This window comes from Chrysemys picta, chromosome 7 (genome assembly GCF_011386835.1).
Source record: "Chrysemys picta bellii isolate R12L10 chromosome 7, ASM1138683v2, whole genome shotgun sequence".
Lineage (NCBI taxonomy): Eukaryota > Metazoa > Chordata > Testudines > Emydidae > Chrysemys > Chrysemys picta.
The window spans coordinates 115,549,267-115,565,053 of NC_088797.1; the positions used below are offsets into that span (position 1 = coordinate 115,549,267).

The following is a 15,787-nucleotide window of genomic DNA, read 5'->3' on the forward strand; positions in this document are numbered from 1 at the left end:
GGAGGGGGGCGCCACTAGGACCCAGAGTGTAGAAAATTGTGTCTGCTGCTGGTGCATATGTATTCGCTCTGCTCTAGGTGCACAGAGATGTGGAGTGCTGTGCTGGAGGAAGGAGGGCACAAGAGACATAACAGGCAGGCAGGCGAAAAGGTGAGAGGGAATAACAGAAAGCAGCAGGAGCTGCAGGGAAAGAGAGGAGGAGGAGCCTCTTATGTACCGCTCTAGCAGCCCCAGGAGTCTGGACTGATTAACACCAGCTTCTCAGGGAGCTTCCCGTTTCCTGCTGCTTCCCTGAACCCACTTGAGGAGAACAGGCAGTCAACTGAAATAGTAGGAGCCAGTTAGGCCCTTAAGATGCTGATATCTTCCCTCACTCAGGCCCTGCTGCCAGCCTGCTTATTTGTCCCCTTCAATTAAGTGTTGAGGGCTACTCTAACTGGCACAGAACAGCAGTCATGAGTGAAAGAAGGAAATGTCCCTCTGGGGCAGCATTCAGAAAAAGAAAGCACGCAAAGGAACCTTTTCTATCTAAGCAAGAAGGAGCTCTCCTGAGATACATATACACAAATGTTCACGGTGAGCCTTCCGGCCCCAGTGAGAGTGTGAGTGGTGAGGAGATGCCCGATCTTCCAGTTAGAGTTCAGGTGACCTGGCAGCTACTGCAGCATCCATATCTCCATCTCAAATAGATGTAACCATGCACATTCCTGAAGTAAAGTGTAGATCAGTGAAGAGTGTGGTGGAGGCGCAAGAAACAGCTGCTGCTGAGTTTAGTTCCTTAAGTCTAGATGATCCAGGACTGTGGACCCACTTGAGCAGTAGCCTGAAGGACTTCCTTGTACTGCATGGGCCACAGCAAGTGAAAAACTTCATGTTCCCCAAAGACAATGAAAATAGAAGTTTCCATCCAACACATTACTGGCGTGAAATCCCCAATGGTGACAAAGTGGCGAGGCCATGGCTTATATATTCAAAACCCCAGAATTTCACGTACTGTTTTTGTTGCAAACTCTTCCAGTCTAATGTTCCAGCCACATTGGGTTCTACAGGAACAAAGGACTAGAAAAATCTGGCTAGAAATCTGGCATGCCATGAGAAAACAGCAAATCACCAGAGAGTATTCCATAGGTGGAAGGAGCTTGAGATGAGAATAAGGTTAAAGGCCATCATAGATGATCAGCATCAAGAGAAGATTGCATCACAGTCTCTTTACTGGCAAAATGTTCTGAAAAGGCTCATTGCCATTGTGAGAATGCTTGCAACCCAAAGCCTAGCACTGCATGGCACTTCAGATCAGCTGTATGTGCCAAACAATGGAAACTTCCTTAAAATTGTGGAGCTGATGGCTGAGTTTGATGCTGTACTCCAGGAGCATCTAAGAAGAGGCACCACCCAAGAAATGTACACACCACTACCTTGGAAAAATAATTCAAAATGAGATCATGCAGTTACTGGCAACAAAAGTCAAACAAAAGATTGTGGCAGATCTAAAGTCAGCAAGATATGACTCTGTTATTCTGGACTGCACACCTGACATCAGCCATACGGAACAAATTACTTTAACGGTGCGTTTTGTAACAACAACAGAACCTAGTGAAAATGTCCCTGCAATGGTGACTGTCAGAGAGCATTTTCTAGAATTTATTGACACTTATGATACTACAGGAGCTGGTATGACAAATGTGCTTCTTAAAAAGCTTTAAGATACGGGAATTGCGATAGCTGATATGAGAGGTTAGGGCTACGATAATGGTGCCAACATGAGAGGAAAGAACAGAGGAGTGCAGACATGGATCCGAGAGTTAAACCCTCAAGCTTTTTTTGTCCCATGCAGTTCTCATTCATTGAACTGGGTAGTCAGTGATGCAGAATCAGCTTCTAGTGAGGCTGCTGAATTTTTTAATGTAATTCAAAGCATCTATGTATTTTTCTCGGCATCAACTCATCAATGGCAAATTTTAAGCAACATCTGGGAACTTCAAATTTCTGTGTGGCTTAGTGTTGTGGCATGACATACTGTTTGAAATAAATGTTGTAAGCAAGAGACTCAAGGGTGTTGACTTTGATATATCTAGAAAAATGGAACAACTGGACAAAGCAAAGTCATACCTACAGTCTTACCAGTCAGATGAGGGATTTCAAAACATTCTGAAGAGTGCAAAGAATTTGGCAGAGGAACTTCACACTGGAATACATGTGCACAAATAAAATGACCACCCTCTTTCCAAATGCTTTTATTGCTCTGCGCATACTTCTAACACTTCCTGTAACAGTTGCCAGTGGAGAACGCAGCTTCTCCAAGCTGAAGTTAATAAAAACACATCTACGCTCCACAATGACACAGGAGAGGCTGGTCGGCCTTGCTAGGGTGACCAGACGTCCCGATTTTATCGGGACCGTCCCGATATTTCCTTGTTTGTCCCGCGTCCCGACCGACATGCGGTCGGGACAACCGGACAAACAAGGAAATGCCCCGAGCCTCAAGCCCGGAAGTGCTCGCCCCCCCCCCCCCGCCCCGACTCCGCCCCCTCCTCCCCCGATTGGCTCCCTCCCCGAATCCCCGCCTCTTCCCCGGGCTCACCATTCCCCCTCCCTCCACAAGCGCTGGAGGGAGGCCCGGGAGACGCAGGGGAAGCGCGGGGCCGGGGTGAGTAACAGTCCGGCCTGGCCCAGTGCAGGCAGGACTCGGGTGGTTGGGAGAGGAGGGGGGCGACCCGCGGGGCCAGGCGACGGGGGAGGAAGCGGCCATGGCGCTCGGCGGCTCTGGCGCCCCCGAACCCCCCGAGCCGGGGCCTGCAGCAGCGCGTACGCTGGGCCCAGCCCCTGGCTAGGCACGTCTGGGCTGCCCAGCTGGTGCTATCCCGCGGCGGCCCCGGGGTGGAGGCATCGGCCGCCCAGCCCCGTTCGTTCCCCTGCGGGACGGGGGGGCTGGGGCCTGCTGCCCCCACTCCGGGGCCGCCGCGGGATAGCACCAGCTGGGCAGCAGCCCAGACGCTGGCCAGGGGCTGGGCCCAGCGTGCGCGCTACTGGGTCCCCGCAGCAGGCCCCGGCTCGGGGGGTTCGGGGGCGCCAGAGCCGCAGCCGCGGAGCGCCATGGCCGCTTCCTCCCCCGCGGCAGTGGGAGCTGCAGCAGCGGCTGCTCCCGAGTCCCGCTGCCCGGGGGGGAGAACAACCGCCGCCTGGCCCCGCGGACCGCCCCCCTCCTTTCCTTACCACCCGACTGAGTCCTGCCTGCTCGGGACCAGGCCGGACTCTTACTCACCCCGGCCCCGCGCTTCCCCTGAGTCTCCCGGGCCTCCCTCCAGCACTTGCGGAGGAAGTTTTTTTTTTTTTTTTTTTGGCCCCGCCCCCTGCCACGCCCCCCCCACGTCACCCCCCCCGCGACGCCCCCCCCCCACGTCACCCCCCCCCCCCCCCCCGCGTCCCGATATTTTTCTTTGGTGATCTGGTCACCCTAGGCCTTGCAACCATCTCAATAGAGCATGAGCTGGGCCCAGACTGTGGACCTTCAGCAGGAAGCAGTTCAAATCTTTGCAACCAAGGAGGCAAGGAAAGTACCACTTTGATTATTCAAATGGATAAAAATGCCAGTGTTTACTATGCCGACAAGAAAAGTTACATTTGCTGTTCAGGCGTTTAAAAGTTAAGTGTTACTTAAAATTTTTGAACAGGGCATTTTAAGTTGTTAGTTCTCCTTTATTGGGGTAGGTAGCAGAGCAGTACCATGAGAGGAGTAGAACAGGAAGAAGGCAGAATTTAGACGTTTCAGAGTTCCATTAAGATTATTTTTACTTGAGTCAGGTGACAACTGAGAAAGAGAAATAATAATCAGGCACGGTATGTCCTTGGAAGAATGGCTAAATCTGCTCACCACCTTGAGAAAAAGATGCAGAAACATCTCAAAGGTGGTGATGCTGATTAAAATATAGAAGAAGAGCTAGCAGAGCAAAATGATACAACTCATTCCAAGAAGCTGCAAAGGTAACAAGACTTTATGATTCATTACTGCTACTTCTATATCTCCACAATGAAGGTTACTGAGTACATGTAGTAAATGAAAGGGGCAAAGGAAAGGATCCATAAACTAGAGAATGAGAGACTGCAACTTCATAAAAGTGTGCAACAGTTCCAGCAAGAATTTGCAAAATTGAGAAAGTGCCTGAGAGATGGAGAAAACAGAATCAACATTGGGGTTCTCTAGGACGGAGGAGCTGAAAGCATCATTTCACAATCTTTTTTGAAATATTGCTCCCTAAGATTTTAAATCTGTAATTTAACTGCACTAAAACTGACCTTTCACACCATGCATAAATTCCTCATCTGCTGGCTAGGAAAAGAGCAAGAGCTGTTATATTATGGCACCAGAACTTCACAGATAGGTAAATATCCTGCAATTGCTGTGGAGATAAGAGCAGTGGAAATATGGAAGGTAAAGGTGTTTATGTTTCAAGACTTTTCTTCTTAATTATAGAAAGAAAAGCTGCATATGTTGAAATCAGGAAGTGCCTGGGAGATAAAGGGCTAGATCCTCAGCTGTGTTGAGCTTATGCTTGGGGCTGTAAAGAGGGTTGAGGAAGGGTTGAGGAGGTGGCCAAAAGGCATTAAGTATGGCTTTCTGTATCCAGATGTGCTAGAGTTTTGTGAAGGCGATGTGGTGCATGCATTCTGCAAACCCAGAGAACTAGCAGACTTCATATGACAGAAGGAGGCCCATAGACTGAGGACACGAAGAAGCTTGTCACTCATAAAACAAAGATTCAGACTGATGACCATTCATTCAAAAAATGAAGGCATAGGAAATCTGTTCTTTTTTTGGCTTATAGCTAGAAGTTATATCATGAAAGTTCCTTATACTAACAACAAAAGGATAGTTTAGCTTTCTGTCATCCCCGATCCCAGCCCCCTTTTTAAAAATAAATCTCTTGTACCGTTTTGTCCCACTTCTCAGTGATAATCATATTTAGTTGCAACTATTTCTGATATTATAATAGCCACATTTTGCAATGATACGTTTTCCATATCCCACGCTGGAATTCAATACAGACAGGCTGCTCTCTTCTTAGTGACAGGTTATAATAGATTCCCCCTCCCTGCCCCCCACCATTCTATTGCTCGAGCTTTTTCTAATGATGTTCTAGCCTGAATATAAAGTTGGGTTGCCCTGAGCAGCATTTATGACAGATGGTGGTGACTGCACCAGCGCAAGAATCTAGTGTATGGTATGGACTATTCTAATGCCCTTTATGGAGATGCCTGGGGTTTTTTTGGAGAGTGGATCTTCACTGACTACTATTACTTTGTACTGGTTGTGTAAAAATATATCTTGTTACCCTCATGAGTTATCTAAGGCTACCATGTATATGGACTTCTATTACTTACAGACTTAAAAAAAAGACTTTTGTACGTGGTGTTAAGACATCCTTGTGGAATGCAAAAGGCATCCAACTCTCCTCTAAAATGAAAGAAAATCTTCTTGATGGTTAAAAGGAGTAGTGCTCCAACTGCTTTCCCTCAGGAAACTCATTGGAATCAACTGAAGCATTCTCACCTGTGGCATGAAAAGATGGGGCAATATTCTCTTTATCATATGACAACAAATCCAGAGATGTTACTAAGCTATAAAAATTTCCATTTCCATTTAAACTTTGAGGACTCGGCTCTGGGAACAGATGCAGTATTGCCAGACTGAGACGGGGAACAGTGGTTTTGCTTTCCCTTCCTACCTCCCAGAGACACCTAGGAAAAGATTAGATAGGAAAGCAAGGAGGTATCTTGGGTGACATTACTATGGTCCCATCACTCTTGAGAGCTAATGAATGACATATCACTAAATTTCCTCTTACAGGTCTGATCCTACTCTCCAATGCAGAACACCTTGCGCTTACAGCATGAAATTTGATTAGGGTGGGTATACATACAAAAAAGGTTCCTGACTTCATAATACGGCAGGAGTTTTGAAAGAGGCTGCATGCCCATTTCTGCTTCCTCCATTATGTTTTATTTTTCTTAGATGGTTTCATGAAAGGTCTGAAAGTCAACTCCAAAGTCCCTTACTTCAGCAATCTCATATGTATTTGTAGTCCCTTCAAAGGCTGAGAAATTGATTTTTATCCCTATGTATGAAAAATTCTTTATTCCAGACCAGTGACTCTTTTCTAAGACCTGGGAGGGATAGCGGTACTATAACTGTGATGAAGTATCCTGTGAGTTTCCTTGGCAACTGCCATGTGGCCAACATATAATTTTCAGACTATTAATTTAACAATGAGACTCAAAGAGTAGATGTAATGTGAAGATCAGCCACAGCATAAATTGTTTTATGAAATCTACAATTCAAATTACACTGTAACAATCCAAACATCTAAAAGAGCTGTGTCTGAAAACAATATTGAAAATAAGGATACTTCAAAAACAAAAATCCATTGATTTACATACAAGTTGTAAGTATATTGAATTCTGTATAAGGAAATTTAAAAATCACTAGGAGCTTTCATATTGACTTTATTGTAGTTCAATATGTTAAAGTAACAAATCCATCTGAGTGCCCAAGTAGCCACGGCTGACCATATCTTGAATATCAGTTCACTGAATCAGTTAATGAACTCTTGGCATTTTAAACTTGGGTAAGTCATTAACTATGAAGAAAAACAAAGCTCATTATTCAGCTACTCATTCAGCTGCAGGCAAATGCACGGTATTAAGCAAGTAAACCAAACATAATACATATTTTTTTGCATTTACCTCAGCAAATTGCTGTTATCATTGCATGTAGAAAACAGGGAAAGGAATTCAGGATAATAAAAATGTGTGTAAGGTTTTTTTGGGGGGAGGAGGGGCATGCATGGGGCACATGCAGGGACGACTACAAAGCAATAAGGCATAATGGCTGAGTTCCAATGTCAGCTACTTCATTTCTGTGCCCTTTAAAAGTTCTGATGTGAATCTTTGTTTCCTTTATGTTTCTTGGATATTTGCAATTCAGAAGAATGGTGAAAGGCAAAGACAAAATCTTGCATCCTGATTTCTTTCATTTGTGTTTCTCATTGTCCAGGGCCAAAGGTCCACAATGTTATAAAAGGGCTTTCGGAGCTGCATGCTCGCTCATCTTCGTTTCAATATATTTCCTTGGGAGCACTATTCAGTCCTTCCTGGAGGATCTCAAAACACCGATAAAGTGAAGCCAGCATTCACTCCTTTAAATGCGGTGCTCAACTGTTTGGTGTTTAGGGCCAATGTATTAGAGTATCGTGTCTAATGTGTGGAATGGTAAATCCCCCAAACAGATATTTCAGTTAAAGAGCACAGCAGCTTGAGCCACTTCTCTATCATCTACAGTATTTTTGTCCATTCTTTAGATCAGTGGTCTCCAAACTTTTTTGATCGCACACCCCTATCAGTAAAACAATTTTGAGCACGCACCCCTTGCCGTGCCGCAGGGCCGGCTCTACCATTTTTGCCGCCCCAAGCAAAACAAAACAAAACAAAAAAGCGCTCAGACTCCTGCCCGAACTGCCAAAGCGGCGCTGCTCTGGCGGCGCTCCTCCTGCTGCGCACCCTGAAGGATCCTCTTGCGCACCCCTTGGGGTGCGCGCACCCCACTTTGGAGACCACTGCTTTAGATAATAAAGGCTGCTGAGGTGAAATAGACACTCTAGAAATCCATGTATATAAACACAATATTTGTTTTTCTTGTGCTGGTGGAAGTTAAAAAAAAAAGAGTACATGTTATTTTTCTCTGGACTATTATTTCTAAAGTGTTAAAACTGATGTGGCATAAGACCTTACATATACTGCAGTATTGTGAAGGATTCTCACAAAATAAAAGAAAGGAAAAAAATCCTCCAGCTCTCCAGAATCTCATGAGATTACTGTATCCACTTTAATTGCTTAAGTGACAAAGGGTACATAAACACATTAACTGAGTTACCTCTGTGATGAAACAGAACAGTTATTTAGCAGTGCATCAGAACACTACAAAATAGTTTAACACAGGAAGTGATGAACTGCCATCCTCTGTCATCCCACCCCAACATTGCTCTTAGTCTCTGCCTCTCCTCTTCCTCATCCCTCCTAGCTCCACTTTCCATCCCCATAGCTTCTGCCACCTCCAGTTTTCCCACATCCCTCTCACTTTCTGTCCTCCAGCAGCTCAACCTTTCTCCTTACAGCTGCCTCTAATCCCTCCTGCCATCAGCTTTTCATTACTCCTCTCACCTCTCTCCACATCCCTCTTTCAGCCTGTCACACCACAAAGCTTCCCTGTCTCACTCAGTTCCCATCTGTTTGCTCTCTACTTCTGCCATTGTCAGGTGCCACCATTCCCCCGGCTTCTGCACCTCGAAAGCCCTTTCTTTCTTCACTTTCACTGCCCTCCCCACATTTCTGCCACTTCCACTTTTCCTAACCTGTCACAGCTTAGCTCTCATTATTGCAAAGCCTCTGCTTCACTCCTACCTCTGGACCTACTCAACTCCCCTGTGCTCCCTCATGCTCTGTCTCTCCCCCCCACAGCTCCCTTAGTTCTGTCCCTTACTCCTCTGTGCTCTCCTAGCTTTGTTGCCTCTAGTCCCAATTTCCCTTGTACTTTTCTCTTCCTCTTTTTTGGATGTGAAGGGGTGGAGGGAGCCAATGTCGCAATGGGGCGGGGACACAGAACTGAATCTGCTCCTCTCTTAGCTGCCTGCCTGAAAAGTGGGAGCAGATTGGGAGAGGGACCCCATCAGGGAGATTTTGCCAACAGTGCATCAGAATGGTCCCTACAGGCAAGAGGTTTCCCAGCAGCTTCCATTTTCCTGCTGAGTACATCAGCTATTTCGCCTGCAATCAGGAGGAGGCCATGTGATAACAGGTACTGCTCTTTGCTCCCGCCAGTCCCTTCTGTCCAGAAGGCACAAAGTTGGGGGAAGAAAGACATTGTCTGGAAGCTGGATTAGATGTAAGTCATGGTCCCTATACATTAATTACACCCATGAGTACAGAACACCCAGCAACAGCACCTTCATGAGGGGACAGGCCCCCCAAATCATGAGAGTTTAACAAATGATACATTTTGTACTATTGTTATTCCCTTTTTGGGTTTTGAGCCTTTAGGGTTCACACTTACAAGCTTTTGTCTACAACCAGGCAATATTGCCAAATCTCATTATTTTATCATATCTTGTAATAATTGGTATTTTCTCTTAAACCTCCCATTCCTGGAGTCATATGAATAAGTGAAAATCTCAGCTTTCATTTTTAAAAAAGTAAGTTTCTACTTCTCATGGTTGCAGAGAAAAGCATGAAACATGACCCCAATGTTCCCTAATGGCTCGGAAACAAGGAGGAAATAAAAAGAACCCAGCATTTACTAGATTTTTAAAAAGTTTCATGATTATTAAACCTATCTTTTGATTTTTTTAGGGGGCCTGACTCATGATTTTTGAATGTTTTGGATTGGCAATACTAACCAAGTGATTAGAAACTGACTTTTTAAAATAAATGAATGTATTCAACTGGAAATTAAATTGAGATCATCAACTCATTTTATGAGAACTATCATATATTACCTCCATCAGATGGCAATGATTTTTTAGTTCTTGACTCCTTACCAGCCTGGTTATATTTCAAACTAGCAACCCAACGTTTGAAAGACTTCACATCCCCTAATTAGTTTCTTGAGGCATCCAGTCCTAGCAAAAGGCATTTCTTGATTTAAAAGTAGAGACTGCTACCCTTTAACAGGAAATGTACAGGTCAGATACAGAATACCAATAAGGATTATTCTTTTCTGGGATGTAAAGCAATCAGTGAAGCACCGTAATTGGGTTCAAAGAGATTTGATGTAGAAGGTAAAGATTTTCTACTCCAACCTATAACCTAAACAAAGTCTTTAATATGAACCTCTATGTTTAATATCTCCTAGAGGAATATAATTAAACTGCCTTCTGTAGACGTTGTTTGCAGTTATGTCTCATTTTCCAAAGTGAGGTTGGGAGAAGAACTAGGATTTTAGGCTTGATACCTGTCTTACATCTGATTTAATGATATAATTGATTTCCGCCCCCCCCCCAATTACCTTAACTAGGCTAATAATGTTGATTAGAAATATTTCTATGTACATTCAGTGCAGAGGTTAGTTCAAACACTGATGACATATCTCTGAACCCTGCAATGTAATGCTTTTTATTTGTATTGTTATAACACTGGCTTTTAAAGGATGTTAGCCAATTAATATATTTAAAGTAGGAGCATTCTACTGAACCTCCACTCTCCCTTTGAGAGACTGACCAAACCTAACCTCTGGGTTTAAACTTGATAAAACAAGAATCATATAGAGGGGATTTTCTTGATAAAGTATGAGCTATGGGCTTTAGAGTTTACTAATTCTCTATAGTGCTCTGTGTTCCTCAGCTTTACATATGTAAGCTGTATTTCTGTACATCAATGTCTATAACCAAAAAAAAAAAATTAATTAAGGGGGAATCATGATAAAAAAATCTTACATATATTTTCTTGTCAGACATGTTTATATAAAGTTTATTTTTAATGGCAAAGCAAATGTAGAATTGAAATTAAAGTAGATTGTTGGTTTCAACTGCAACTCGGAGGAAGACTGAATGAAGGCAAAATGAGCAACATTTCTCTACCCCATCTATATTTGACAACTTTGAGACCTGTCAGTTCTTGGATCTAAGGCTTTTATTTAACTACATTATCTTTTTCTGCGTATTCAGCCCTTTTCAAAATTGTTCATAAACACTTCCGAACTGTTATTTTCTGCCCTGTCACTTGGCAGAAGACCTCAGAATCCTCTGCTGATCTTTGTAAAGAATGCAGATTGTACAGAGAATGGCAGTTTCACTGAGTTAGGTGCTGGTGAAAACGGATTGTGACATGTCACAGATCAAAGGGCTTGGATTCTATTCTCTCATTGCTCAGTTCTCTCGGCTAAAGTTAGCTGAGGGTCAAGTCACTGGTAAGAAAAATCTAAGCTTTACAGCTGTTGAAATACTAAACCATCCCAGATTTTTAAGTGATGTCATAGAAATGCAGTTATTACTAGCCTGCCACAGGATCTGCTGATGGCAGTTAGAGTTCTTATTCATCAATGGGCACAAATAATTGAAACAATACATCTGCTCTATGTTCTCTCTCTCTCTCTCTGGCTCTACTGTGATTACTTGCTTTCTTGTGATATTTGCCAGTAACGTCCTACTTAATCAAGCAATTGCTATCCTTTTAGATCTCCTGACAACGGTCTTGTATGTCCATGACGGAGCCTCAATCATTGAAGTAATCCACCTGTTCCAAGCCTTTCCCTTAATAAAGATACCTGATAGGACATTGTATTTGGCAGCGACTATTACAACTGATCAAGCAATTGCCAGACTCATGCATATTTCCTGAAAGCTGCTGCTGTTCTTATTCATCATGAATCCCAGATAATTGAAGTAATTGACCTGCTCCAGGGCCCCTGCTTCAACTCTAATATTTGCTGGGCTGGGACATTCGCCTGTTGTCATGTTCACTTAAGGGCTGCAGTGGGTATAAGCTTTAATTACTTTTTCCACAAGACGTAGTAGGCCATAGAGGAAATCACATTATTTGCATAGCTCGTATTACTGAATTTCCTGACACTAATCTGTTCTTCATACTCGTGCCATTCAGCTATATTCACAATGCCATCTCAGCATAAATGTTGAAAAGATAAGGAGAGAGAGAATGCAAGAGAAATATGACTCCCATATCGAGCTAGTTTCAGGACTATTACTGAAAGGACCATGAGGATTAGCAAGAGCTCACATTATATTTGAGCCAAGTCATTTAACGTAGTTGCATTCTATTGTTTGAATGGAGCCCCGATTAAAAATTGTTCTTGTGGCAGAAGGGCCCTCAAATATTTTACAGCTGGACCCTGGAATTTTGACTATCCCACAGCTGGACCCTGGAATTTTGACTATCTCCCCCATTTATTTTGTTGTTGAGGGGCAGACTGTTGCCTGTTGCCTGATATAAAGATTTTACAATAATCCAATTAAGTGTACTGGCCATAAAAAGCTTTTATGCTGTCATCGGCTGTTGTGGGAATAGGGGTATAGATCTTAGTTGTAGTCACATTATATTGCTTGGTTTTATTTGAGATGTACAAAAATACTGCATTTACTCACTAGATTACATCCCACTCCTGAATTTACTGTCTTCATCTCAAGGTTGGATGCCGTGCTGTGTTCATGGTTCTGCTTAGCATCTGAGTAGGTCACAAACTGATCTGCAACTGATTGGCAATGGCTGTTAGAAATCCAACATACCTGCAATATTCCTCAAATGTCAACCATATATTGTAATATTTCACCTCGTTCATTAACATCTGACTTTTCTGAAGCTTCACTTCCTTCTCCAGTCTTGGAGTTCAACATTTTGCCCTGAATAAAGTACAGAATATACCACTGTACATTCTTCTATTTTGAAAGACTTCTTACAACATCCACATGTCTCTCATATGGATGACATGCTTTACAGTTCACGCTTTTTCTTCATCTACCATTTTCTCTTCTCTCCTTCCAGCTCCCTAAATTCACACATATGGTTGTTATAGTTATAGTGATTTAAAAGAGAGATTCCGATTTTAAAGCTAGAAAGGCTGCAAAACCTTATAAAGGTGCCCAGATAGGAAGGATAATCTAACAATATAAAATGATACAGTTAGTTAACTATGCCTTACACTGAAGTTTTCTCTTTAGATGGAGGGCAAACTGATTCAGAAAGTCAAGACAATTTGTTGAGAACAAGACACATTTTACAAGTAAATTGTACCTTGGAAATGAACACAATTTCACTCAGGCATTGTCTTCTATCAGAATTACCTCGAAGAAAAGTAATGCTGTTTTCTTTTTTTTAAAAAAGATAAAAACAAAAAAAAAGCCCCTATCATATTTCTAGATAGAGATGGTTCAAAATATATTGGCCAAAGTTTTCTGATTTGTGAGGCTGAATTTTAGACGAGGCTAAGAATATGATTTCCATTTCAGACAGGAAGTGAAAATCTTTTAATTTTTACAACACACACACATACACACACAGAGTGACGTTACCAGATACAGTCCAGACCAATGGGGGGCCCGTTGCCCCTTGCCCTACAGCATTGGGTGCCTTACAATGCCTTGCTGAAGTAGCTGCCAACTGTGCCATTCACAAACAGCCTTTCAGCATTCAAGCCACACCCAGAGTGGCTGTGTGTAACTGCAGCCTGCCAGTCACACTTGGGTTACACTCTGGGCTCTCAACAGCCTTGGTTACATAGGTGCTGACTTCGATGGTGCTCCGGGGCTGGAGCACCCAGGGAAAAAAATGAGCGGGTACTTAGCACCCACCGGGATCCCCTCTCCTCCTCCAGCACCTCCCATCCGCCAGCGGCCCCATCGATCAACTCTTCCCCCTCTCTCCCAGCGCCTCCCACCACCACGATCAGCTGTTCCCTGGTGCGCAGCATGTGCTGGGGTGGGGGAGGAGCAGGGATGGGGTGCGCTCAAGGGAGAGGGTTTAACTGGGTGGGAAGAGGCAGGGCGGGACTGGTGGGGGCGGGAAGAGGCAGGGTGGAGGCTTTAGGGAAGGGGTTGGGTGGGGGCAGGGCCTAGGGCACAGCAGGGGGTTGTGCACCCCAGGGCCCAGAGGAAGCCAGTGCCTCTGCTTGGTTATACTGCAGGATGACCCCAAACACCCGCCACTCTCAGATTTTCCCCCTGAAATGTATGTCCTGTACTGCCCAGCTCTCTCGTAGGGAATAATATGCCATCTTTATTATTTCAAATAGTTATTCAGATACTTAAATTTTAAATTAGATAAAACAGTAATTATTAATTTAGAAGAAATGAGGAACTAAAATGGATATAGAGTATCATAGTTCTAATATATTTTAAAAAAGAAATAACTAAGGAGGCTTGACATATGTCTTTCTCTATCAATAGCTTCTGAATGCAACTCTGCATGAAAAAAAGGACTTTGTTCTATTACATTTGTTTGAAAGTGTGTGTAACAGTAAGGGAAAGCAGCTTTTTGTGAAAGAATGGCTCTATTTACTGTGCATAGGCAGATGAGTGAAAGCAGAGAAAGTCAGAAGAGTGACTTTATTTAAAGATAATTGGCCCTGACTAATACAAGAAAACAAAACACTGCAGATTTTTGTCAGCAGTGGGATTTAATTGTACTCCATTAATTACATCGATGTGTCAACAAAAGGTCAAAAAACAAAACTTTAGAGGAAAAACAGAAAGTAATCCTGCAGCCTGACAGGATTATGGTTAAATCATGTGAAAGAAGAGAAATGAATAATAATTCATGCAGCACTTTTCAAGAAAATTCATGCTCCATTGAAGCTGGGTGAAAAATTCAGGTACAGTAACTTCTCACGTAAAGTCGTCCCGGTTAACGTTATTTCGTTGTTACACTGCTGATCAATTAGGGAACATGCTCAGTTAAAGTTATGCAATGCTCCCTTCTAACGTCGTTTGACAGCCGCCTGCTTTGTCCACTGCTTGCAGGAAGAGCAGCCTGTTGCAGCTAGCTGATGGGGGCTTGGAACTAGGGTGGATCGGCACCCCTCTATCAGCTCCCTGCTCCCCTAAGTTCCCTGTGCTGCAGCCGCCCAACAGGCTAGCAATTGCAGCTGTCCCTCCTCCCACTGCCTTGGAGCTGCTCCCCGAGGGAGGGGAGCTAATGTCAGGGTGTCCCCCTCCCCCCTGCTACTACACCCCACTTACCCCTTCTTCTCCATATAGAGCAGGGTGAGGACCTGGATGGAGAGAGACAGAGAGAGCCTGGGGCAGCAGCTGCGTGGTTTGCGCATTGGCCTGCTAAACCCAGGGTTGTGAGTTCAATCCTTGAGAGGGCCATTTAGGGATCTGGGGCAAAAATCTGTTTGGGGATTGATCCTGCTTTGATGGAGCAGGGGTTTGGACTAGATGACCTCCTGAGGTCCCTTCCAACCCTGATATTCTGTGATTCTATGATACTGCTGTCTCAACTTCCTGATCCACTTAAAAAGACAATGCATTTAAGAGTGGGTCAGCTTACTTAAAGGGGCAGTGTGCATTTCTCTCTCTCTCCCACACACAAGGTGTGTGTCTGTCTCTGTCTGCTATGCTATCTCTCCTCCCCTCCATTCCTGCTGCCTTGTGGAGTGAGAGGCTACATTAACAACAATGTGTTAACCCTTGAGGGCTCAGCCCAGTGCTAGTTCATCATTTAGCAGCAAGGCATTCCCTGGGAAATATCCCACCCTCTAACTTCACCACCTCAACCAAGCTTCACAATCATCATAGCTGTGAACAGTATTACATTGTTTGTTTAAAATGTATACTGTGTGTATATCTATATAATATAGATTTTTTTTGTCTGGTGAAAAAAATTCCCTGGAACCTAACCCCCCCATTTACATTAATTCTTATGGGGAAATTGGATTCGCTTAACATCATTTCGCTTAAAGTAACATTTTTCAGGAACATAACTACACCGTTAAGTGAGGAGTTACTGTAAATCCTCGCCCCTGGCTTTAGTACAACTGAGAGCAGCTGTTATGCTTAGAGCCAGCCTTCCTTGCCCCCAAGCCTGTGTTCAACAACACTGGTTTTTCTATATTTGAATGTTTGTGGTTTCTCTAAAACGACTGTAATTAAGTTGATACCCTCTCCCTAGTTACCTCTTTGACAACTGCCAGCACCTCCTCCTTTATCTAGTGTGGTCACCTCTCATGGTGATCTGGATGAAAGTCTCATTTGCTTATCTGTTCCCTGCTAAGTGGGGTACCATTTTT

At 43.8% G+C, this 15,787-nt stretch overlaps 1 protein-coding gene across 2 annotated transcripts in view; it reads right to left on the minus strand.

Moving 5' to 3' along the window:
- The window catches only part of ATRNL1 (attractin like 1), a 976,173-nt gene that overhangs the window by 140,842 nt on the left and 819,544 nt on the right, over nt 1–15,787 (minus strand). The gene's annotated exons all lie outside the window — the stretch shown is intronic.